Source organism: Pleurodeles waltl, chromosome 1_2 (assembly GCF_031143425.1).
Source record: "Pleurodeles waltl isolate 20211129_DDA chromosome 1_2, aPleWal1.hap1.20221129, whole genome shotgun sequence".
NCBI classification, from domain to species: Eukaryota; Metazoa; Chordata; class Amphibia; order Caudata; family Salamandridae; genus Pleurodeles; species Pleurodeles waltl.
In genome coordinates this window covers 1,086,203,700-1,086,230,210 of record NC_090437.1, presented here as the reverse complement: position 1 = coordinate 1,086,230,210, position 26,511 = coordinate 1,086,203,700, and positions in this window count along the sequence as shown.

The following is a 26,511-nucleotide window of genomic DNA, read 5'->3' as shown; positions in this document are numbered from 1 at the left end:
GCGCAAAACTGCAATGTTAGGTGAAGTTACAGTGTCTTACCTGTGTGTCACTGGAAGTACTGTTGAATGATTGCAGTTCTGTTGACCACATCCTCTGCCTCATCTTCGTCACTGTCCACAGACTCCACCGCTGCTACACGCCCATCTCCAGCCTCATCCTCCTGCAGAAAAGGCACCTGGCGACGTAAGGCAATGTTGTGCAACATGCAACATGCCACGATGATCTGGCACACCTTCTTGGGTGAGTAGCACAGGAAACCACCTGTTTGATGGAGGCACCGAAACCTGGACTTCAGGAGGCCAAAAGTTCGCTCTATAATTCTTCTTGTTCGCCTCTGTGCCTCATTGTAACGTTCCTCTGCCCTTGTCCTGGGATTCATCACTGGGGTCAGTAGCCATGAGAGTGACCATGGGCTTACTTATTAGCCACAACCAGTGCCTCGGGAGTGGAGCCATCACATATGGGATGCTGCTATTCCTCAGGATAAAGGCATCATGCACAGATCCAGGATACTTTGCGTTCACATGGGAGATGTACTGGTCCGCCAGGCACACTATCTGCACATTCTTCGAGTGAAAGCTCTTTCGATTTCTGAAAACCTGTTCATTTCTCCAGGGGGGAGGGACACAAAGGCAATATGTGTACCATCTATTGCCCCAATGATGTTGGGGATTTGTCCCATTGCATAGAAATCAGCTTTCACTGTGGCCAAATTCTCCACCTGGGGGAAAACAATGTAGCTGCACATGTGTTTCATCAGGGCAGACCACACTCTGGTCAGCACTATTGAGAACATTGGCTGTGACATTCCTGCTGCCAAGCCCACTGTCAATTGGAAGGAGGCACTTGCCAAGAAATGGAGCACAGATAGGACTTGCACAAGAGGGAGTATCCCAATTCCTCCAATTGGGCACACAGCTCTCGGATTGTGGCCCTATCAAGTCTGTAGGTGAGGATAATGTGCCTGTCCTCCATTGTTGCCAAGTCCACCAGGGGCCTGTACACAGGGGGATGCCTCCATCTCCTATTCATCCACATCGGTTGCAATCTAGGGGGAAAAACAATGAGAATCTAGTCAGTTTTCAACATTTCCTAAATGTACAGTGCATTGCATGTTGTGACAAAAACAGTATGTTGATGTTTATCCCCAAAATGTGGCTATGTGTGATGTGATGCAGTTAGGTCCCATGGCCTGCCCCCCCCGGAATGGTGGCCGCCTGTCCTGTGTGGATGGACAGGTGGAAATGAGGTAACGCCGCTGAGGTTGTGCGCCGTTGGGGAGGCAGTCGAGTGCTGCCGTGCAACTCCTCATTGGTTAACATTGGGCCCTATGGGCTACAGTAGCCAATGGTGATGTACACCTGCGGTGACGATACACATTTTATATCTGTTCACCAACTTGCTACCTGACCCTCAACAGGAGAGGACTAACACTGCAAGTGCTGCTGTGACCTGTGTCTGGAACCGACCATGGCTCTTGTCACTGGGGAAAGGGCCCCTGCCTTCACCGCTGTGGAGTTGGAGAGACTAGTGGATGGGGTCCTACCCCAGTACTGAATGCTGTATGGGCCTCCAGAACAACAGGTGAGTACACTGTAAGTATGATGTGTGGGGCACGAATGCATGGAGTGCTGTATGTGAGGGCCTTGTGTAAGGGGGGTGGGTGAGGGGTCCTGGGCAGCGTGCTGCACGATGCATGGGGCATGAATGAATGGAGTGCTGTGTGTGAGGGCCTCGTGTAAGGGGGTTGGGTGAAGGGTCCTGGGCAGCGTGCTGCCTGTATGGTGGGCAATGTCTGTGCTTAAGGGGATGGGAGGGCTATGGTGGGCCTTTAGTGTAGCAGGCCGGACGGTATGACTGATACCTTTTTCTATGTTTATTTGTCTGCAGCTCAGCGCCCATCAGAAAAAGGGTATATGGCGTGCCATCGCCAAGGACATGCGGACCCTGGGGCTCTACGGCAGGCAGAGCACCCACTGTTGCAAACGGTGGGAGGACCTGAGAAACTGGGCAAGGAAGACGGTGGAGGCCCAGCTGGGGATGGCCACCCAACAAGGAAGGGGTGCCCGTCGAACCCTCAACCCCCTGAAGTTCCGCATTCTGGCGGTGGCCTATCCGGAGCTGGATGGGCGCTTGAGGGCATCACAGCAGCCACAAGGGGGTGAGTACAGTTCCCAATATACTACTTGCGCGTGTTAGGGTGGTATTTGGGTGGGGGATGTGCACCTGTTGGTGCCCCTAGGCCAGGCCGGACATTGCAGGGTAGGTTCCATGTTGGGCTGGGGCTGATGAACTCTACCTCCAAACAAGCTAGTGGGCATCCACTACTGGGCAGGGCTCTGTGGGTGTCAGGTATGCTGCAACTGACGTTAGGTATTACTGTCCATGGCCTGGTGACTAGCAATGTGACTGTTAGTGCATTGCCTAGTGCGTACGGCTGTCCCCTGTGTGTTGTGTACGCCAACAGTGGTGTTGTTGCTGACATTGACCAAGGGTATCCTCTGTCTCTTCCCCCCCTTTTTGTTTTGTCATCCTGTCCTTCTGTGCATCAGCATCATCTGGCGGAGGAGCAGAGGCACCGGTGACGGAGGGAGCTGCATCCCACAGCCACCACCCCTGTACCAGCACCGCCCTCCGAGCAGCCCCTCAGCAAGTTTCCTGTGCCCGCTCACCCCGGAGGGTGGGCATCTCCTTCACCCCAGGCACCTCAGGCCCTGCCCCAGTTAGCCCTGCTGCCCTGAGTGAGGAGGCTGTTGACCTCATGCGATCCATCTCTGTTGGGCAGTCAACCATAGTGAATGCCATCCCAGGGCCTGGCAGGGCATTTGCAACATACAAATGCATTCCTGGAGGGCATTCACTCTGGTGTGGCAGCCCAACAGAGATCATTCCAGGCTCTGGCCTCCTCCCTGATGGCAGCCATTGTTCCTGTCTCTAGCCTCCCCCCTCCAACTTCCTCTGCCCAGTCCCATGCCCCTGAACCCCAACCTATCCCAAACACACATTCAGCCCAGCATATACCCAAGATAACACACAGGAGTGGCTCTTGCAAACACAAGCACCACACATCATCCCACAGGCACTCACACAAACACCATCCAGATGCTGACATAAGAACATCCACCGCCTCCACTGTGTTCCCCTCCTCCTCCTCGTCCACCTCCCTCCCAGTAGCGTCTCCACTCACACCTGCATGCACTACATCCACACCCACTGTCTCCATCACCATCCCACCTATCACTACACACCCCTCACTGGCAGTCACCACCCCCACATCCATGCACACATCCCCTGTGTCCTCTCCCACTGTGTCTGTGCACCCTCCTCCCAAAGTACAGAAACGCAAGCACTCAGACAGCCAACAGCTATCCACCTCACAACAGCATCCAGCCCATGCACCTGCACCCAAACACAGCAGACAGACACCTCCTACAACCACTCCATCTCCCTCAACTCCCAAACCTTCACCCTCCTCCCACCCCAGTGTCCCTAAGAAGCTTTTCCTCTCCGCCATTGACCTCTTCCCTACCCCTCCCCCCGTCCTTCACGTCGGGCCAGGGTGGTCAGAATCGAGGCCAGCACCTCAGCTACCCAGTCCACGTCCACTGTAGTTTTGGCAGCTCCTGCAGGTGTGAGAGGCTCCAAGGAGACACCCATCAGCACTGACAGTGTACCTGCACCAGCTGCCAAGGAGGAGGACAAGGATGTACCACCAGCTGCCAAGGGCAAGGAGGCATCACCAGTTTACAAGGGGAGGGGCAAGGTGGCACCACCAGACGGCAAGGGCAAGGTGGCACCACCACACGGCAAGGAGGAACCACCAGACAGCAAGGGTAAGGAGGCACCACCACACGGCAAGAGCATGGGCAAGGAGTCACCACCAGACGGCAAGGAGATACCACCACACGGCAAAGTCAAGGGCAAAGGGCCTGCCCCTGCAGGCAGGAGTGACAGGAGGCCTGGTGCTGTGACAGAATCTGAGCGCCCAAAGCCAACCATGGCGCTTCAGCGGTCCGAGGCTTCAGGTGATGGGCTGGAGCCTCCCACCACCACTGGCAGCACCAACACCAGCCCCACTGCCAGCACCGCCATCAGCACTGCCAATTGCACTGCCAGCAGCATCGCCACCAGCACCACTGCCAGCAGCAGCAGCCCCAGTGGGCAGCCGACTGAGGCTGCAGGGGAAGGGCTGGAGCCTCCCCTTACCACTGGCAGCACCGACACCAGCACCGGCACTGCCACCACTTTGCAGCCGTCGCCTGTAATCCTGCCTCCATGGAGTGTTATGCATCCTGCCCACTGCAAATCTTGTGGGTATGACACCAAGGGGAGAGGCTGTGACCTTGCACTCCCAAACATCTGCCTCACTGGGCACAAGGCCCCTTCCAGAACCAGTGGGCAAACTACCCACTTGAGAGACTGTGGATTTGCACTCCCCAGGACCAAGCAGTGGGCAAACCAACCACTTGAGAGACTGTGGCTTTGCACTCCAGGACCAAGCAGTGGGCAAACCACCCACTTGAGAGACTGTGGCTTTGCACTCCCCAGGACCAAGCAGTGGGCAAATCACCCACTTGAGAGACTGTGGCTTTGCACTCCCCCAGACCAAGCAGTGGGCATGTTGCCCCCTCCTGGATCAGTGGGGTTGTACCATCTTCCAGCTAAGGTGCCCCCTCCATTCCCCATCCCCGTTAGGTGCCTATGTATTTTCGATCTGATGCCCCAGCGGTGTTCTCTCCATGTTGATGGGACCTTGGCCTATGTGATGTGGCCCTGTGGCCCACGGACATTATGGACTGGGCAGTGTCCCTCCATTTGTATATCTGTAAATACTGTTTTTAATTTTGAGTATGTTTTCCTGGATTATTATTTTATTACACTCACTTTAATCACTTCCTATTGTCCTTGCATTATTCCTGAGGGGCATGGGGTGAATATGTAATTTTACTGCATCTGTTTGTGTATATGGTGTTGGGGGTGGGGGTGTTGCGTGTTGCGTGTGTGTGTCATTCTCTTTTTCCTACCCCCCTCCCCTGTGTGCTAGGTGACAGTACTCACCGTGGTCGTCGTCGCCAGCGTTGGTATTCCTGGTGTAGGAGGAAGTAGACCAGCTCGGGGAAGATCTGCAGTTTGCGCTCCATGGCGTCGTGGTTGTTCCCTGAGTGTCCAGAGGTGAGTCCTTTGACTTCTGTGTTCTGTTTCCGCCATGTTTTTGTTGTCTTAGGTACCGCCCCGGAAAAGGTGGCAGATAGGCCTGTCATAATACAGTTGTCTTCCGCCTGGCTGTTGCCACTTACCACCGCAGTGCTTGTTGCTACTGCCCTGGCGGTCAGTGTGTTAAAGTGGCTGTCTGTGTTGGAGGTTTCCGCCGTGGTCATAATCCCATTTTGTTTTACCGCCGGCCCCGGAAAAGGTGGCAGATAGGCCTGTCATAATACAGTTGTCTTCCGCCTGGCTGTTGCCGCTTACCACCGCAGTGCTTGTTGCTACTGCCCTGGCGGTCAGTGTGTTAAAGTGGCTGTCTGTGTTGGAGGTTTCCGCCGTGGTCATAATCCCATTTTGTTTTACCGCCGGCTTGTTGGAAGTATTACCGATGCTTTATCACCGACCGCCAGGGTTGTAATGAGGGCCCTAGTGTCGTGGAGCAGGCTTTTGGGCTCCTGAAAGCCAGATTTAGGAGCATAGACAAGACTGGTGGAGCCCTCCTCTACTCACCGAAAAGGTATGTATGATCATAGTGGCCTGCTGCATGCTCCACATCATTGTCCTGAGGCGGAACATCCCATATATACCAGATAAGGGGGAGGTAGCAGTGCCACAGAGTGAGAATCCTGAAATGCCAAGTGAGGATGACAGTGATGAGGGGGAAGGTGAAGACTTGCGGGCAAATCTCATCAATCCATACTTTACTTGAGTATAAGTGTGTGGTAATATGTGATTCTGTCGATTGTATGGCAAACTATAGTTGACGGGATTTGTTGAGTAGGGCATGTTTTTCACAAAGGACAGACGATCTCACGCCATGCAATGTACAGCCAAGATGTGATTGCAAATTCGGATGGAAAATAAGCTAAGACCATCTTTATCGTATTTGTTTGTGTTAGTCTCATGGAAATGTGAATTGATCTACTGAGGTCTAATTTGATGTTATGGTCAAATGTATGTATTTTACCTGCCTAAACTCCTTGCATTGTGTTTCATTCAGGTCTCTTCATCATGCCATCCTCATGTGGGCATTTCAGAGTTGTGACATTGGCATGTAGCTGTTGCTGTCCTGACATATGAAGTGGACATGGATTGATCCAGGTGATGTTGGTCATGGATTTGAGTGTATAAGTCCTTTGCCAAAAGCAACTAGGACAGTGGGTGGGTGGGTGGAATTCTGAAGTGCACAATACATGTGTTTGATGTGGTGTGTTGATCCAATTGTCTCTAGTCACTTGTGTCATTGTGTTAATAGTAATTCTCTGTATGCCACTACCGGTGACATATCCCTCCTTCATTACCATCTTATGAATTCATCATTGGCATCACATGAATTTAACATTCAAATTCTCACAATGATGACACATTACTAGTAGGCATTGTTTTAGTGTTAGGTGTGTTTATTTACATGTGCACACAAAATAAGGGTAAAGTTCTAAAAAAGAAATTGACAGTTTAGGAATCCGTCATGGTTGATGTAATCATTATAGTAGAAGCCACAAGGTTTGAAATCCAAAGTCATGTGTCCTAATAGCATGTAAAATGGAAAGTGTTTGGAGAACAATCAACAGAGTAAATCAGTGGCACACAAAGGAGTTTCATCAGGAAGGGTTCACTTGCTGGCAGTGGTTTGTGTCTTGGCATCCACAACTCCTGGATGCTTTGGTGGACGTCCCCGCTTGTGGGAGGTTCTTCAGCTACAGAGCCAGGGGTGTCTGAGGCAGGTCCTTCCCATGGCAGGGCGTCCCTTCCAGTGGCTGCCACAGATGTAGAAGGGGCTGGAATAAACTGGCCAATGGAAGGGGTCTGGTGATGTTAATGATCCCTGCTCAGGGTGGTGCTGATGTCTCTCAGCACCCCTGTTGGGCAGGCTGTGTTAGTATTGTGGGCCTCCCACTGTTTCCGAATTTCCCAATGGCAGTCCCTCGTAGAGCCTTGAACTCCCTGAGATCAGCAAGTACCAGGCCCATCACGCCTTGGGATTGTTGGGAAGCACCCAAGACTTGGGTGATGGTGTCCTGCCACATGCCGCTGGCCCACACCATCCCTTCCATGCACCCTACCCCCACGTGCCTTCTCCCTTGGCAATTCTTGCCCCCACTACTGGCTCCAGGACTATCATTGTCAGAGGTGTCTTGCTGTGACTCAGGATCCTGTACTGGGGGGCACAAAATTGGTGTCACTGTCTTTGGGACACAGGTCTGGGGGCGACTGGTTACCTGAGATGTTTACGAAACTGGGCTGGGAGGAGTTGATGTGGTCATGGTGAGGCTGGCAGGCGTCATCTGACCAGGTTGCCCGGATGGTCCATAACCATCCTCAACATCCACATGTCCAGGAGTGTTGTCCTCAGTGCAGATTTCATCCATGGGGGTAGTGGCAGTCTCTTGAGTGGTCTCTGTGTTCCAAGTTGCAGGTAGACCTGTTGATGTGAGAGACAGAATGTTACAGGTTCTATGTGACATCTACGGCCAATAGTTAACACTGACATTTGACTAAGGCCATGTGCACATTGGATTTACTGATTTGCCTTATGTGACAGACACACATACTATCAACTGTGTTGACCTGACATTTGGGTAACATACCAATTACATTTCAGTCAACTAGATTGAGGATGTCTGAGTTTATTAGCACTTGGAGGGATGGTCATAGACTTATATCCTGCCACCAAAATAGTGGCTGGGCAGGATGTGGTTTAGGTCAGCTTAAGACCTAGTTGACTATCATGCAGGTAGCTCCAGAACCTTGTTTTTATATGTGATAGTTGTCATCATGTGGTCAGTGCTTTGGTAATATGTCTGCTGTCAATACGATTCAGGTGATGCATTTTGGTACGACCTCCAAAGTTGTAATGAGGCCCTAAATCTACTAGATTTTTTTTACACACCTTGGGGATAAGATGTTGGTAAAGCACTGCTTTTTAGAACTCTGTCACTTCCAAAGGCTACAAATCGAGGAAGGTAAAATCACTATTAGGGAGTATCTCACCTTCTTTGCACTTGAGGAGCAAGTACGTTAATGTGTAATCCAGCTTGCTTGCTGGGAGATATCTTTTCTGTTCCGCTTTACAGCCAGTACGGTGGAGCGGCTTTTGAACTTCCCAGGCACTTGTAGACACTTGGGGCTTCCGGTTTCGATTTGCCCCTCCGATGGCTCATCCGAACAGACGTTAATGCATTTTATGTTCTTTTGAAAATTTTACATATATATATATTGAAATATATTTCAATTTATTTACTAAGCCAATTTTTTAATCCTTAATGTTTCGTAAATGCAGGGATTCTTTATTTTTTCTGCAATCTCTAAAGGGATTTGATGTCTGTCACCATGTCTGTGCTTTTCTTAAAGCTGTGGTGAGCTGCAGAAAATTTCTGGATGGCTCAGTGCAATAAGAACCGTTTATCCTTTTATGACTGTTTCTGGCCAGTGATCTGAGATGACTATGTTCTACTAGGGGGGATTGTGGTAGGAGAAGTTACTTTTAATGTTTCAGATGGATTTTGATCTTTATCTTTTATGCTGTTTAGCAACTTTAAATAGTTCATGGGAATGCGTTTTATGAATGTTTTTATCTGTGGATCTTTCATTGCCACTTTTGTGAAGAATAAAAAAATATTGAATTGAATTGAGTAAACTATTTTGGGCTCTTCGCAAAAACTGAGTTTAAAGTTACTCAAAAGTGTAGACCTCCCCACCCACTAACACAAGGTGTGGAGCCAAATTTATGTGTGAATGTTACCCTCCCATTGATAATAATGGAGGTAAGAACTTCAGAAATAAATCAAACCCCATGGGAAATAATATTAAATAAATTAAATTATTTAAAATAGTTAAATATATTTGTATATTTAATTTGATGTTTAAAAAATAAAGCAAATATTATTTAATTAGAACATTTTACTATGCTTCTTTTAATTTAGTAATTCCTCTGACATTGTGTTTTATCAAAATATAATTACACTACTTCAAAAAAATTCTATACATCACTTTTAAACAATATCAATTCATAATACAAACTTTAAACATAATGTTTCTACTGTAGGTGGAAATTGAAACTTTGTTTGAAAAAAATATATAAATATGTAAAATTATGTAATACATAATCTTAATTTTTATTAATATGTAACATAAAAATATTTTTACTAATTTAATATAAAGTTTGATTAACTTTTTTTTTTGTTTTCCCTCAACTTTACTATCGCGAAATCTCCTCCCTGACTATGAGGTTTCCCTATACTATGGTATAGAGAAAGTTAAAAAAAAGCTCAAAAAATGTAAAAATACGCTTATGTGGAATATTGATGTAAATTATGTTTATATATTTATTTTAAATGCAAATAAAAATGCTACTGCACTATTAACTTAATTTTGAATGAAATCTTTAATTCATTTCAATTCATTAAATTAAATTAAATTAAACATATTTTTCTGAAGTTTAAATTTAAAAATAGATTCTCACCTCCATTTTTATCGTAAAAAATAATCATTAAATGTGATGTAGAGAATGAATTAAAAGTAATTTAATCATAATTAATGTAACATTCATTTACAAATTCAGAAAATATTGTAATAAGTTTTTCCAATTAAATAATACATATGTTGTTTTTTACCATTAAGTATACGGATCTATATTTTTAACTATTTTAAGTAATTTAATGTAATATTATTTCCTATGTGGTTTTATTTTACGTCCATGCCGCCACTATTTTCTGTTGGAGGGAATTTTAGCACCAGTGGTTGGCTATATGTGGTGCTGGACTTGGTCATGCTTTAAGGTGGAGTAATTTATTTACTATTGTTTTGGGTCCCTTTATGGCTGTAATAACTTTCAGTATGGAGTTTGCAAATAGCAATAGGCTTACTCTTTTTTGGGTGGGTACATGTCCCTACCTAAACATAAACCTCTTATTGTTCCTCCCTTATCCCTTTTCATTTGGTAGTAGATATGCCCCTTTTTCTACCCACACCTCCAGTCCCTCCCACATTTACTACAAAGTAGTATATTTTTATGTGTGAGATTCTCCATGTAGAAAAGACAGGATAGATTTGTGAATAGCATTTTCTTCTTTATAAGTAATATTGTAGTACTTCTAAACATATTACAAAATGCAGTTTGTGAATAGGCCTCTTAGTAGGTAACATTCCCATTTTTTGCATATTATTTTATTCAGGTTTTTGATCCCATAACCTAACAAAATGTTCTATTCAGTATCAAGTGGTCGTATTTCCTGCCAACACTTGGTTCAGTTTATTCTGTACTTGTAGGCAGTTTTCTAGCAGAAGCTGTTCTGTAGGCACATACTCGTCAAGGTGCTTGTCTGTAGACTGAGGATGGTTGTCAGGGTATCTGCTAGGCCTTCTCAGTTCCCTGCTCTTGGCTGCAATTCCATTATGTAATGTGTTAACTTACCCCTGCCCATTCATGTCATATTTTGCTAAATTTCTTGGGACAGCCGCTACCTTTGTATATCACTTTTTCTCTGGCATAACATATTTCCATTTCACATTCCCAATCATGTTGTATCTCGACCTGTGCGGGCCCCATTTTAATGCAATTTCACATTTGACAAGTAGAAAATCCAGATTAATAAGGAGTTTCTTATAGGTGATAGCATCTAACTCCCTCTGTATCACCAGTAGTGCTACAGATGTGTGTCAGTCTATCTGTGTTTTAGTTGTTAGTAGGAATTTAACCCCCTCCCAAAAGTGGTAGAGTTGCGGACAATCCCTTATTTTGTAGAAGAACATGCCTTCTGTCCACATTGTTGTAGGCACTTGTTGACAGTGGTTTTCCCCATCATGCAGAGGAGGGTTCTTGTGTAATATACTCTATATAGTATTTTTAATTGGGTCATCAGGCAAAGCTGTTTATCGCCACCTCTCTGGCAAATTGTAAGGCCTCTCCATAGTCATCGCCATCTAAGTCACCCACGCCTTCTTGTGAGTGTGCCCTTAACTGCTCTAATCTCCTTTCATGTTTCTCAATAATGTGTTGTATGTGAGGGCGATTGTCTTTGTGGCCACTGGGCTTCCAGTAAACTGCATTAAAGGAGAGAGCTCTTCATGGTCTCCTCCCCTGGTGGCATTACCACCTGCAGTGCATGCCTCAACCTAAAATATTTAAACATTTGTGAGGATGCCATCACGCATTCCACCCTAAGGTGGTTGAACGGAACAATTCAGTTGGTGGCCCAAACCTCAACTAGGGTAGATATTCCAATGGTGTTCCATTTCCTCAATCACAGACACCGAAGCACTGGGCCAAGATTGGTGCCCAGCTGGGGAGGGGGGCAGGTCTTCGGTGTGAGCTGTTTGTCCCATCCCTTTTCTTTGTTTAATTTATGAAATGTGTGCACCAATGTTGCATTTTCTGGTGGGGTCTACAACACCATCTTGCCCCCATACAGCACATGGAGGTATCCTTTTTCCCCAATTCTTCCCTATTCAGCCTGAATGGGGGGTCATTAATCTAGATATACGCTCACTTGTTAATGGTGCAAACCTGTGCAGCTTCATAATATTTCTGAAGATTCTGCAACACTATTCCTCCTTCATACATGTACCAGTGAACTGTGGATAGCACTTTCCACAGTGGACTATGCAGCCACAGCAGAGACCTGACTAATCTATTATTGTTTGGAATAGTGACTTGGGTATGATGTAGGGGATGTTTTAAAGTATATAGATGAATCTCTCACAGTGCAATCATTTTAACCCCTTCCCCGCCAGGGACGTAATGGTTACGTCCATGGCAGCGCCCGTGTGGCGCCATGGACGTAACCATTATGTCCTGAATGCTGCCCTCGGGAGAAGCGCTAGCACTCCTCCCGAGGGCCGCCCCCCACCCCCCTAGGTCAGGGCTGACAGGGGAATCCCTTCCCCTTCAACCCCTGACCCCCACCACCCCCCCTGTGACGTCAGCGCGCGAGCGCGCGCTGACAATCACACAACCTCCCCCATCGCGCTGGAAGCAGAGCTTCCAGTGCGATCGAAAGAGAAATGCTCAGCATTTCTCTTTCGATCACGTGGGGGAGGCCCGGAGGGGCTTCAAAGGGAAGGAAATGTATTTCCTTCCCTTTGAAGTCTCTCCGAGGCTTTTGAAACCCCACTAGACACCAGGGATTTTTTTTTTTTATATGTAATTGACAGAAGTGAGCGACCCCTTGGGCAAGGGTCGCTCCCAGGGGGTCATTTTTTTTTAAGGCCTTTTCTGCCCCCCCTGGGGGCAGATCGGCCTAATAATAGGCCGATCTGCCCCCAGGGGGGGCAGAAACCTCTAGACACCAGGGATACTTTTGTTTTTTTTGTTTTTTGATTTGTTTTCTTTTGTGTTTTAGGTGTGGGATGCGACCCCTTAGGCAAGGGTCACTCCCATAGGGGGAAATTATATTTCGGCCATTTCTGCCCCGTTTGGGGGCAGATTGGCTTATTTTTATGAGGCCAATATGCCCCCAAGGGGGGCAGAAACCACTAGACACCAGGGAGTTTTTTTTTGTTTGTTTGTTTTTCACTTAAGGGGAGCGACCCCTTAGGCAAGGGTCGTTCCCTTGGGGGGCAAATTTATTTTAGGCCATTTCTGCCCCCCATGGGGGCAGATCGGCCTATTGGTATTAGGCCGATCTGCCCCCGGGGGGGGCAGAAACCTCTAGGCGCCTGGGCAAATAGTTTTTTTGTGGTTTTTTTTTGTTTGTTTGTTTTTTTAGAGATGGGGAGCGACGCATTAGGCAAGGGTCGCTCCCCTGGGGGGCAAATTGTATTTAGACCATTTCTGCCCCCCTTGGGGGCAGATTGGCCGATTGTAGGTCAATCTGCCCCCAAGGGGGGCAGAAACCACTAGGCACCAGGGATCTTTTTTTTGCGCCGTAACGCAAGGGGAGCGACCTTGTAGGCAAGGGTCGCTCCCCGGGGGGGGGGGTGAGGGGGGCAAATTTATTTTAGGCCATTTCTGCCCCCCCTGGGGGCAGATCGGCCTATTGGTATTAGGCCGATCTGCCCACAGGGGGGGCAGAAACCTCTAGGCGCCTGGGCAAATAGTTTTTTTGTGGTTTTTTTTTTCTTTGTTTGTTTTTTTAGAGATGGGGAGCGACGCATTAGGCAAGGGTCGGTCCCCTGGGGGGCAAATTGTATTTAGACCATTTCTGCCCCCCTTGGGGGCAGATTGGCCGATTGTAGGTCAATCTGCCCCCAAGGGGGGCAGAAACCACTAGGCACCAGGGATCTTTTTTTTGCGCCGTCACGCAAGGGGAGCGACCTTGTAGGCAAGGGTCGCTCCCCGGGGGGGGGGTGAGGGGGGCAAATTTATTTTAGGCCATTTCTGCCCCCCTGGGGGCAGATCGGCCTATTGGTATTAGGCCGATCTGCCCCCGGGGGGGGGCAGAAACCTTTAGGCGCCAGGGCACATTTTTTTTGTGGGTTTTTTTTTTTTGTTTGTTTGTTTTTTTAGAGATGGGGAGCGACGCATTAGGCAAGGGTCTCTCCCCTGGGGGGCAAATTGTATTTAGACCATTTCTGCCCCCCTTTGGGGGCAGATTGGCTGATTGTAGGTCAATCTGCCCCCAATGGGGGCAGAAACCACTAGGCACCAGGGATCTTTTTTTTGCGCCGTCACGCAAGGGGAGCGACCTTGCAGGCAAGGGTCGCTCCCCGGGGGGGTGGGGGGGAAATTTATTTTAGGCCATTTCTGCCCCCCTGGGGGCAGATCGGCCTATTGGTATTAGGCCGATCTGCCCCCGGGGGGGGCAGAAACCTTTAGGCGCCAGGGCACATTTTTTTTTGTGTGGTTTTTTTTTTTGTTTGTTTGTTTTTTTAGAGATGGGGAGCGACGCATTAGGCAAGGGTCGCTCCCCTGGGGGGCAAATTGTATTTAGACCATTTCTGCCCCCCTTGGAGGCAGATTGGCCGATTGTAGGTCAATCTGCCCCCAAGGGGGGCAGAAACCACTAGGCACCAGGGATCTTTTTTTTGCGCCGTCACGCAAGGGGAGCGACCTTGCAGGCAAGGGTCGCTCCCCGGGGGGGTTGGGGGGGCAAATTTATTTTAGGCCATTTCTGCCCCCCCTGGGGGCAGATCGGCCTATTGGTATTAGGCCGATCTGCCCACAGGGGGGGCAGAAACCTCTAGGCGCCTGGGCAAATAGTTTTTTTGTGGTTTTTTTTTTGTTTGTTTGTTTTTTTAGAGATGGGGAGCGACGCATTAGGCAAGGGTCGCTCCCCTGGGGGGCAAATTGTATTTAGACCATTTCTGCCCCCCTTGGAGGCAGATTGGCCGATTGTAGGTCAATCTGCCCCCAAGGGGGGCAGAAACCACTAGGCACCAGGGATCTTTTTTTTGCGCCGTCACGCAAGGGGAGCGACCTTGCAGGCAAGGGGAGCGACCTTGCAGGCAAGGGTCACTCCCCGGGGGGGTTGGGGGGGCAAATTTATTTTAGGCCATTTCTGCCCCCCCTGGGGGCAGATCGGCCTATTGGTATTAGGCCGATCTGCCCCCGGGGGGGCAGAAACCTCTAGGCGCCAGGGCAAATTGTTTTTTTTGTGGTTTTTTTTTGTTTGTTTGTTTGTTTTTGTAGAGATGGGGAGCGACCCATTAGGCAAGGGTCGCTCCCCTGGGGGGCAAATTGTATTTAGACCATTTCTGCCCCCCTTGGGGGCAGATTGGCCGATTGTAGGTCAATCTGCCCCCAAGGGGGGCAGAAACCACTGGGCACCGGGGATTTTTTTTTTGGCACCAATGTCACGCAAGGGGGGGGCGACCCCATAGGCAAGGGTCGCTCCCGGGGGGGCAGGGGGGTTGGGGGGTGGGGGACAAATTTATTTTAGGCCATTTCTGCCCCCCCTGGGCCCGGCTGAGCTAGAGGCCAAAATCCACAGGTAGGCACTGTTTTCTATGAAAAAATGTTATGTGTCCACGTTGTGTTTTGGGCCATTTCCTGTCGCGGGCGCTAGGCCTACCCACACCAGTGAGGTATCATTTTTATCGGAGACTTGGGGGAACGCTAGGTGGAAGGAAATTTGTGGCTCCTCTCAGATTCCAGAACTTTCTGTCACTGAAATGTGAGGAAAACATGTTTTTTTAGCCAAAATTTGAGGTTTGCAAAGGATTCTGGGTAACAGAACCTGGTCAGAGCCCCACAATTCACCCCATCTTGGATTCCCCTGGGTTTCTAGTTTTCAAAAATGCGCTGGTTTGCTAGGTTTCCCCAGGTGCCGGCTGAGCTAGAGGCCAAAATCCACAGGTAGGCCCTGTTTTCTATGAAAAAATGTGATGTGTCCAGGTTGTGTTTTGGGCCATTTCCTGTCGCGGGCGCTAGGCCTACCCACACAAGTGAGGTATCATTTTTATCGGGAGACTAGGGGGAACGCTGGGTGGAAGGAAATTTGTGGCTCCTCCTAGATTCCAGAACTTTCTGTCACCGAAATGTGAGGAACATGTGTTTTATTAGCCAAATTTTGAGGTTTGCAAAGGATTCTGGGTAACAGAACCTGGTCCGAGCCCCGCAAGTCACCCCTCCTTGGATTCCCCTAGGTCTCTAGTTTTCAGAAATGCACAGGCTTGGTAGGTTTCCCTAGGTGCCGGCTGAGCTAGAGGCCAAAATCTACAGGTAGGCACTTCGCAAAAAACACCTCTGTTTTTTTCCAAAATTTAGGATGTGTCCACGTTGCGCTTTGGGGTGTTTCCTGTCGCCGGCACTAGGCCTACCCACACAAGTGAGGTATCATTTTTATCGGGAGACTTGGGGGAACGCTGGGTGGAAGGAAATTTGTGGCTCCTCTCAGATTCCAGAACTTTCGGGCACAGAAATGTGAGGAACATGTGTTTTTTTAGCCAAATTTTGAGGTTTGCAAAGGATTCTGGGTAACAGAACCTGGTCCGAGCCCCGCAAGTCACCCCTCCTTGGATTCCCCTAGGTCTCTAGTTTTCAGAAATGCACAGGTTTGGTAGGTTTCCCTAGGTGCCGGCTGAGCTAGAGGCCAAAATCTACAGGTAGGCACTTCGCAAAAATCACCTCTGTTGTCTTCCAAAAATTTGGATGTGTTCACGTTGCGCTTTGGGGCGTTTCCTGTCGCGGGCGCTAGGCCTACCCACGCAAGTGAGGTATCATTTTTATCGGGAGACTTGGGGGAACGCTGGGTGGAAGGAAATTTGTAGCTCCTCTCAGATTCCAAAACTTTATGCCACAGAAATGTGAGGAACATGTGTTTTTTTAGCCAAATTTTGAGGTTTGCAAAGGATTCTGGGTAACAGAACCTGGTCCGAGCCCCGCAAGTCACCCCTCCTTGGATTCCCCTTGGTCTCTAGTTTTCAGAAATGCACAGGTTTGGTAGGTTTCCCTAGGTGCCGGCTGAGCTAGAGGCCAAAATCTACAGTTAGGCACTTCGCAAAAAACACCTCTGTTTTTTTCCAAAATTTAGGATGTGTCCACGTTGCGCTTTGGGGTGTTTCCTGTCGCCGGCGCTAGGCCTACCCACGCAAGTGAGGTATCATTTTTATCGGGAGACTTGGGGGAACGCTGGGTGGAAGGAAATTTGTAGCTCCTCTCAGATTCCAGAACTTTCTGCCACAGAAATGTGAGGAACATGTGTTTTTTTAGTCAAATTTTGAGGTTTGCAAAGGATTCTGGGTAACAGAACCTGGTCCGAGCCCCGCAAGTCACCCCTCCTTGGATTCCCCTAGGTCTGTAGTTTTCAGAAATGCACAGGTTTGGTAGGTTTCCCTAGGTGCCGGCTGAGCTAAAGGCCAAAATCTACAGGTAGGCACTTCGCAAAAAACACCTCTGTTTTTTTCCAAAATTTAGGATGTGTCCACGTTGCGCTTTGGGGTGTTTCCTGTCGCCGGCACTAGGCCTACCCACACAAGTGAGGTATCATTTTTATCGGGAGACTTGGGGCAACGCTGGGTGGAAGGAAATTTGTCGCTCCTCTCAGATTCCAGAACTTTCGGACACAGAAATGTGAGGAACATGTGTTTTTTTAGCCAAATTTTGAGGTTTGCAAAGGATTCTGGGTAACAGAACCTGGTCCGAGCCCCGCAAGTCACCCCTCCTTGGATTCCCCTAGGTCTCTAGTTTTCAGAAATGCACAGGTTTGGTAGGTTTCCCTAGGTGCCGGCTGAGCTAGAGGCCAAAATCTACAGGTAGGCACTTCGCAAAAATCACTTCTGTTGTCTTCCAAAAATTTGGATGTGTCCACGTTGCGCTTTGGGGCGTTTCCTGTCGCGGGCGCTAGGCCTACCCACACAAGTGAGGTATCATTTTTATCGGGAGACTTGGGGGAACGCTGGGTGAAAGGAAATTTGTGGCTCCTCTCAGATTCCAGATCTTTCTGCCACAGAAATGTGAGGAACATGTGTTTTTTTAGCCAAATTTTGAGGTTTGCAAAGGATTCTGGGTAACAGAACCTGGTCCGAGCCCCACAAGTCACCCCTCCTTGGATTCCCCTAGGTCTCTAGTTTTCAGAAATGCACAGGTTTGGTAGGGTTCCCTAGGTGCCGGCTGAGCTAGAGGCCAAAATCTACAGGTAGGCACTTGGCAAAAAACACCTCTGTTGTCTTCCAAAAATTTGGATGTGTCCACGTTGCGCTTTGGGGCGTTTTCTGTCGCGGGTGCTAGGCCTACCCACACAAGTGAGGTATCATTTTTATCGGGAGACTTGGGGGAACATAGATTAGCAAAACAAGTGTTATTGCCCCTTGTCTTTCTCTAAATTTTTTCCTTCCAAATATAGGAGAGTGTGTAAAAAAGACATCTATTTGAGAAAAGCCCTGTAATTCACATGCTAGTATGGTCACCCCGGAATTCAGAGATGTGCAAATAACCACTGCTCCTCAACACCTTATCTTGTGCCCTTTTTGGAAATACAAAGGTTTTCTTGATTGCAATTTTTTACTCTTTATATTTCAGCAAATGAATTGCTGTATACCCGGTATAGAATGAAAACGCACGTCAGGGTGCAGCTCATTTATTGGCTCTGGGTTCCTCGGGTTCTTGATGAACCTACAAGCCCTATATATCCCCGCAACCAGAGGAGTCCAGCATACGTAACGGTATATTGCTTTCGATAATCTGACATTGCAGGGAAAAGTTACAGAGTAAAACGTAGAGAAACATTTATGTTTTTTTCACCTAAATTTCAATATTTTTCTTTTTCAGTTGTTATTTTCTGTAGGAAACCCTTGTAGGGTCTACACAAATGACCCCTTGCTGAATTCAGAATTTTGTCTACATTTCAGAAATGTTTAGGTTTCGGGGATCCAGCATTGCTTTCATGCCCATTTCTGTCACTGACTGGAAGGAGGCTGAAAGCACAAAAAATTGCAAAAATGGGGTATGTCCCAGAAAAATGCCAAAATTGTGTTGGAAAATTGGGTTTTCTGATTCAAGTCTGCCTGTTCCTGAAAGCTGGGAAGCTGCTGAGTTTAGCACCGCAAACCCTTTGTTGATGCCATTTTCAGGGGAAAAACCACAAGCCTTCTTCTGCAGCCACTTTTTCCAATTTTTTTGAAAAAAACAAAATTTTCCCGGTATTTTGGCAAATTTCTTGGCCTCTTTCAGGGGAACCCACAAAGTCTGGGTACCTCCAGAATCCCTAGGATGTTGGAAAAAAAGGACGCAAATTTGGCTTGGTTAGCTTATGTGGACAAAACGTTATGCGGGCCTAAGCGCGAACTGCCCCAAATAGGCAAAAAAAGGCCTGGCACAGGAGGGGGAAAAGGCCTGGCAGTGAAGGGGTTAAAGAGTGCTCACAGCCAATCATTGAGAGTGGTAGTATCTGCAAGTGTTTCACTTCTGCCTCTAATCTCTTGAGTAGTGGGATCACATTTTCTTCATAGTGTGATCTCTGGAGTTCTACAATTCCAGATATTTGTATAAGATAATTGTTACTTCTCAACGTTCAGTAGTGTAGGGAGGCAGGCTGTTGCCACCCAGGAACCCAACAGGAATATCAGTGATTTCTCCCAATTTATGTTTAGGCTCAAGTGACTCCCATGGACCTTCAACAGGGATTGTGGGGGGTCCATCAGATATAACAGGACATCATCTGCATATAATGATATTCTCTCTTACCACGTGTGCCCACCCATTTCTAACCCTGAACTTGGGCATTGGCCCGTACTCATTCTGCTAGTGCCTCCATTGCCAGTGCAAAGCCCATAGGCTATAATGGCCAGCCCTGTCTGGATCCTCTGTCTACTGGGAAGTCCAACAAAAGAATCCAGTTGACTTTAATCTGCTCCCTAGTGTTGGGAAACAGTAAGTTCATTGAAGTCCGAAACTTTGTTCTGAAGCCCATTTTCTCTAGGGGAGCACACAGAAAAGGCCATTCCACTGAGATAAAGGCTTTATGCGCATCCAAGGAGACCTCTGCCAATGGCAATCTCACCTCTTTTGCCGAAGTTACGTTGTATAGAGTTGACAAGTGGTTAAGCCTGGGTGGCCTGAGGGGCATTAACCCATTTTGGTCTTGTTAAACCAAGTCCAAAATCACTCTCCCCATCCTATTTGCTAGGGCCTTGGCTAGTATTTTATTGTCTGTATTTAGCAGTGAGATCAATCTGCATGGGTCCCTGCTTTTCACAGGTTTTCCTGGTTTGAATATGGCTATCACCGTTGCCATGTGCAGGTATCTGAAAAGCTCACCCTTACAGTGGGCCTCCAGGTAGTCTATTCAGCGGTCCAGCGATTTTTGCAGACATTTTGTTCATGAATTCTGCTGGTAGGCCGTTCAGGACTAGGGGTTTCCCATATTGCAACTGGGAGAGCACAGTTTGTGTTTCGTGGTCAGTCAGGTCTGCCTCAAGCTGTAATACTTTGTGTTTCTCCAGTATTCCACAGGAGCATTTGTGGATGAATTCCTGCAGGTCTGAGACCCGAGTGGGCAACTTCACCACATAGAACTCCTGCAAGTAATCTGTCAGTACCTCCTCTATCGCTTCGTTTACTGTACCCCTCTCTCCATGGCTGTTATGAATTTTATGACAAGACGGGAGGCTCCTATTATGCGTTTCTTTTCTTGCTTAAATTAAACAGCAGCAAGTGAAGAAAACTACAAATCCCATGAGCGCAGAGAAACTAGCCAATGGGAAACAAGTTGTAGTTCGTTTACAATAACCAATGAACCTCAATGTATGCTATTATGACGTAACTGGACGTACTCGCAACACGGCGTCAGACTGCTTTTGAATGCCGGCTTGGATTCCCGTCGGAGGCACTCGGATATGCCCTGGAGTTATTGAACTCACGCATTGTGTGTATTCACTACATTGCGTGTCTCAGTACCGATCATTAACAAGCAACCGCCTGTTCTAGCCAGATTCGCATTGGACTATTTCATTTACAAGTTGCGTGGGAAATTTGAACTAGTGGAAGATGTAAATAAGGAACTAATTATTAAAGTCAAGTGCCCTGAAGAAGTCGTTTGGGATAAGAGAAAACACTGTCCCGAGACGAAACACGTGTTGGCTGGCTTGAACCTTTAAATGAATCATGGCTTGAATTCCAAAAAATTATGTACTATAATGAATTAATTGTTATAAATTGACTTGAATTATAAAATTTGACGGACGAGCTACACTGTGGCGGTGATTCTAACCGCGGCGGGCGGCGGTCGCCGCCCGCCATGCGGTTACCGCCAAATGACCGCACCGCGGTCACAAGACCGCGGCGGCCATTCTGGCTTTCCCGCTGTGCTGGCGGGCGACCGCCAAAAGGCCGCCCGCCAGCACAGCGGGAAAGACCCAGCAACAATGAAGCAGGCTCCGAATGGAGCCGGCGGAGTTGCTGGAGTGCGACGGGTGCAGTAGCACCCGTCGCGAATTTCAGTGTCTGCAAAGCAGACACTGAAATTCCTTTTGGGGCCCGCTTATGGGGGCCCCTGCAGTGCCCATGCCATTGGCATTGGCACTGCAGGGGCCCCCAGGGGCCCCGCGGCACCCCCTACCGCCATCCTGTTCCTGGCGGGAGACCCGCCAGGAACAGGATGGCGGTAGGGGGTGTCAGAATCCCCATGGCGGCGGAGCACGCTCCGCCGCCATGGGGGATTCTGCAGGGCAGCGGGAAACCGGCGGGAGACCGCCCGTTTCCCGCTACTGACCGCGGCAGAACCGCCGCGGTCAGAATGCCCAGCGGTGCACCGCCAGCCTGTTGGCGGTGCTACCGCGGTCATTCGCCCTGGCGGTTTTTACCGCCAGGGTTAGAATGACCCCCTGTGTGTCCAAATTGATTTTGAAAATTGTAATTATACCTAAGTGTACTTTTCAAGAACCACTATGAATGTTTTTGATATATATTTTTTTGGCTAAACCACAACTTTCTGTAATGGTTATTTCTGTGGGGAAGTGATTCTATTCAGATTTAAATCCATTTAATTGTTACATGAGAGGTACCGCACATTGATGGGACTGCGAACAGCCCTCTTTTCTTGCTGCTCACAGCCAGTTAAGTCCTTTCACTTCATTATTCCATTTTTATTACGTGTTTTCAATTTTATTCGTTGTGTTTTTACTTATATAATATTTTGCGCTTACTCGCGCTGCTTAGCTGCTTGTATTAATACTGCTTTCTCTCCCAGATGGCAAGTTGCTGCATTTATTCTTCTCCTTGTGCTGTCCCCCGTGCGCTCTCCCTCGCGCGCGCTGCGCTTCTAACGAAAGGTTTTAACCGTTCCTCAGGCGTCGGGCCGTCATTTTCGGCCCACGCTTGAGGAACAAACCATGTTTCTGGCTGCTTCACTTACCAGAGACGCTTCGCACACCCACCATGCTTCTTTCTTTGTTTCGGCTGACAGTAGGACGTTTTGTTTATGCCCAGGGGCGGGGTTTCTTAGTTCCCTTTCTCCAATTAACCCTGTAACTCCTGGTTTTTGTTGCCTATCTTTTGTTGCTTCTGTTTGCCACAGTAAATATGGAGTCTGGCAGTTCCACTTCACTTCAGGTTGATCCTGAGGACGTTTCTGCCATAAAACAGGACATAAATGTGTTTATACAAAACTCTGTCCAACAGGCAGTGAATAGTTCTATAAATAAATTATCTAAAAATCTGGAATCTTCAGTTTTAAAAATGCTCAACAAGTCTATATCAGCCCAGTCTAAAGGGGATTGCAGACAGTGCCTGTCACCCATTTCCCAGTCGAAAAATACACAAAAATTGTCGATAAAGATTTGTGAGGTTCCATCACCCATGGCAGAGGACGCAGTTCCTCAAAAGGCTCCGACTAAGGAGAATAAAATTCCAGAAAATTCAACTCATTCACAAAAACGCAAATCAAAAACCAAACACATTACGTCTCCTTTGATAATTTCCTCCATACCAGACACCGATGATGATGTACCTGACACAAGATTCAGATGCTGATCCATCTGACCACGATGATTTTTGTGCTTCGCCTATTACTAAGAAGCCTAAACTTTCCTCCTCTGAGTCCTTCACACCCAAACTGCTTCTAGATTGCGAAGGTTTACCGATGTTTGATCCCTCTTTCATTTTACACCCCAATTCAACTGAATGGTTCCCAGCCGCTTATGTGGGTGATTATGTGTCGGCCAAACTGTTTTGTCCACTTCATAAGCAAACACGAGCTAAGCTCAGATCGGAGTGTCCACGTCCCTCTCTTGAGCATAAATCTTCCATTACGCCTACCATCGACCAACCTATTTTAACTTTTTTCACGAAATTTGGCAAATATTCTCGGAAAGGAATTGATAAAGCCTGGTCCTCCTGTCAGGATAAACTGTTGGATGTCATTGGCCCTCTCACCCGTATATTTGATATGGCTGAATCCGCCAGAATTGATGGCTCTTTCATTGATCCCGAAGAACTTTCCCTATGGGTTCAAAGATCTGTCTGCCTTCTTGGGAATGCTAATGCTGCTCTTTCTTAAGAAAGGCGCACAGGTATTTTACTCAAATTAGACCCTAAACTCGTAAACCTGGCCACAATTCAACCTCAAGTTAAAACAGAGGGTTTACTATTTGGCGACAACTTTATCAAAGAGCTGGGCAAATACTTAGCCACTTTTACCTCTCTGGACAAGACTCAACAGTCTTTAAAGAAAATGTTCAACCAGCCGGATTTTGCCAGGGCCGGCAGAGGCAGGAGCCACTTTGCCGGCCGCTCCTACTACAATCAAGGCTCCCGTGGAGCCTACAACACAGCTTACCAGGAATTCAGGCTGCAGTTTTATCCCCAAAGGGCCAGAGGTTTTCGCTCCAGAGGCTTCAGGAATTCCAGAAATACCAATCAAACAGGTAAATCCTTCCCTTTGTCATGTCTCTGTGGGCAGTAGCCTTTGTCATTTTTTCCTAAATTGGTTATTAATCACCTCAGATCCTTGGGTTCTAAACACCATTCAGGGTTTTATGATAGAATTCTACTCAACCCCAGTGCAAGCTCTTACTCCCCCTCCTCCACGTTTCTCTACAGATATGTCCGGTCTTATTTCTTCAGAAGTCCAGTCTCTTCTGCAGAAACAAGCCATTGCACTCACTCATCTAGATCCTTCAGGTTTCATCAGCTCCATTTTCTTGGTTCAAAAGAAGAACAAGAAAATGCAACCAGTTATCAATCTCAAGTTCCTCAACCAGTTTGTTGTTTACCGCCATTTCAAGATGGAAACCATCCTCCATCTCAGAGACTCTCTTCTTCAGAACAATTGGATGGTTTGTTTGGATTTATAGGACGCTTATTTGGTTGTCCCGATCCACCCAGAACACAGGAAGTTCCTCCAATTCCAGTGGCTCGACCAATTCTTTCATTTTACATCTCTACCTTTCGGTCTCTCTTCAGCTCCATGGTGTTTCACCAAACTCATGAAACCAGTGGTAGCGCGGCTCAGGGCTCAGGGTGTAAGACTTCTCATTTATCTGGACGATATTCTCCTCATGAGTCAATCGCCACAATCACTTATAACTCACCTCAGTCTAACCAGTGCTCTTCTATCAGACTTGGGTTTCATCATCAACAAAGAGAAATCTCTTCTTCTCCCTACCCAAAGTATAGAATTCTTAGGTTTCCAAATAAATTCAGTTTCGGCCACTCTGCTACTTCCTTCTGCAAAAATAAAATCTATAAAGTCAGAGATTCTTAAAATATTACGTCACTCGTCCATTTCCCTAAGAACTCTCGCCCGCGTCGTCGGTCTTCTTTCCTCTTCCATACAAACAATATTTCCAGGTCCCTTACATTACCGGGCCTTTCAGGGTTTAAAGATTCAACATTTACGCAAAGGGCTTTCTGACGCAGATACTATTCCTCTGGATCACGATTCCCGTACAGAACTGCAATGGTGGATAGACCATTTAGATGCCTGGATTGGAAGAACTATCTTTCCGTCAGCCCCAGATCTTGGATTAGAGTCAGATGCAAGCCTAACAGGCTGGGGGGCTGTTGTGGTCCAATCTCGACTGGAGGTTCATGGTCGTTAGAGGAGTTGTTAGAGATGCTTGCAGGCTCCTTTGCCACCAGAAGCCTCGCAAAGAACAAGGTCCGTTACGCTATCCTACTCAGGATGGACAATATTTTGGCATCTAGGAGGCACAAGATCCAAACCTCTAGCAGAATTAGCAAAGAGCTTTTGGGAATTCTGCCTTGCAAACCAAATTTCGGTTCATGCAGAGTATCTTCCAGGAACCCTCAACTCCATTACCGATTGGCACTTTCGTCATCTCCACGACTCAAGAGATTGGAAGCTCCATCCGACGATCTTTCATTTTCTACAGAACAAATGGGGCCCCTTGACGATCGATTTGTTCGCGTCTCGCCTCAATTCGCAACTCCCTCAATTTTACAGTTGGCGTCCGGATCCGTTGGCTCTGGCCTCCGATGCATTTCTTCAAGGCTGGTCCAAGTCCCTCTCTTACGCTTTTTCCCCCCTTCGTTATGATCAGCAGCGTGCTAGCTCAGGTTTGACGTCAGCAAGCCACTTTAATTCTTATTGCTCCATTCTGGCCATCCCAGATTTGGTTTCCGACACTTCTGGAACTAGCTATAGATTTTCCTTTTCCTCATTCCTACTTTCCCAGATCTCCTATTGGACCCTCTACAACGCCCTCACAACCTTGTTTTGGACAACCTTCTTTCTCTTTCAGCATGGAAAATTTCGGGAATTCCCAATTTTTCACTCTCATTTCGTCACAAGCTTCGGAATATATCAGACAGTCCTGGGCTCCTGGGACACGAAAAGCTTACAAGTCAGCTTGGGCTTTATGGCATAGTTGGTGTCTGGGAAAACACATCGATTCCCTTTCAGCAGATGTCACCTTTATCATGAAGTCATCGCTTCATGGTGTGGATGCTCCATCAACGTCTACTCTTTCTCCTTATCCACTCCTTGGTTTGGCGGACCACCAGTGTGCGTCTCTTTATCAACAGTTTCCTGGACTTATGAACTTTTGCTCCAAATTGTTATCCTTTATTATGGCTGTTCTTATTTTGGCTTCTATTTTTCTTTTATTTCGTGCCAGCTGAATTCTTAAGCGCAAGAAAAGAGGGCTGTTCACAGTCCATTTACGTCATAATAGCAAACATTGATGTTCATTGGTTATCGTAAATGAACGACAACAAAAAGGTACACAGTTCCTAGAGATTTTCGGGGTCAGCACGCCGCGGGTAGGTTTCTGCGAGGAGTACGCTGAGTCCCAAAAGTGACTGGCTGTTTCGTGCTATTCCCCAAGGGGCCCCCCACATGGTGAAGGATGGGCGACCTTTTTTTGATTCAGAATTTTGACGAGACAGTTTATACAAATGTAAGTGACTGTTACTCTCTCTCATATATATATTAGAAATAATGCTATAGAGTCAGGAGAAGCTCAGTTCATTATAGGTCCTGATGAAGCGTTAAAAGATCTTTCATGACCACACTACGCGAAACATGTTGACCAGACCCTAGGGGTCAGGTGACAATTTCCCAGATCTCCAGGCTTTTTCTAAAGTGGTTGAGCATTATTCTCATCCTCCACTTTCTGATTTGTTTTTTAATCTTGATCGTAACTCCTTGAAATAACCAGTAAAGTAGATTACTTAGGGGTTCCTAATCAATTTTATATTCACTCTCCTGCAAAAATAAACGTCTGACCTGCTTAAACTTAACGGCAGCCACACAATAAAAAGATCTCCGGTAAAGAGCCCCCGAAAGGGGAGCCCGTCAGATATTGCACCGCCGGTCTGACGAGGAGCTTCCCGATGATGAAGCATGACACCCTTCTGGGTGTGTGAGGGCTCTTGCTCCTGATACTTTAACTGTCTCCCTAGAACTAGGAACTGTGTACCTTTTTGTTGTCGACTAATCCTTTTGGGAGAACGTACACTGGACCTT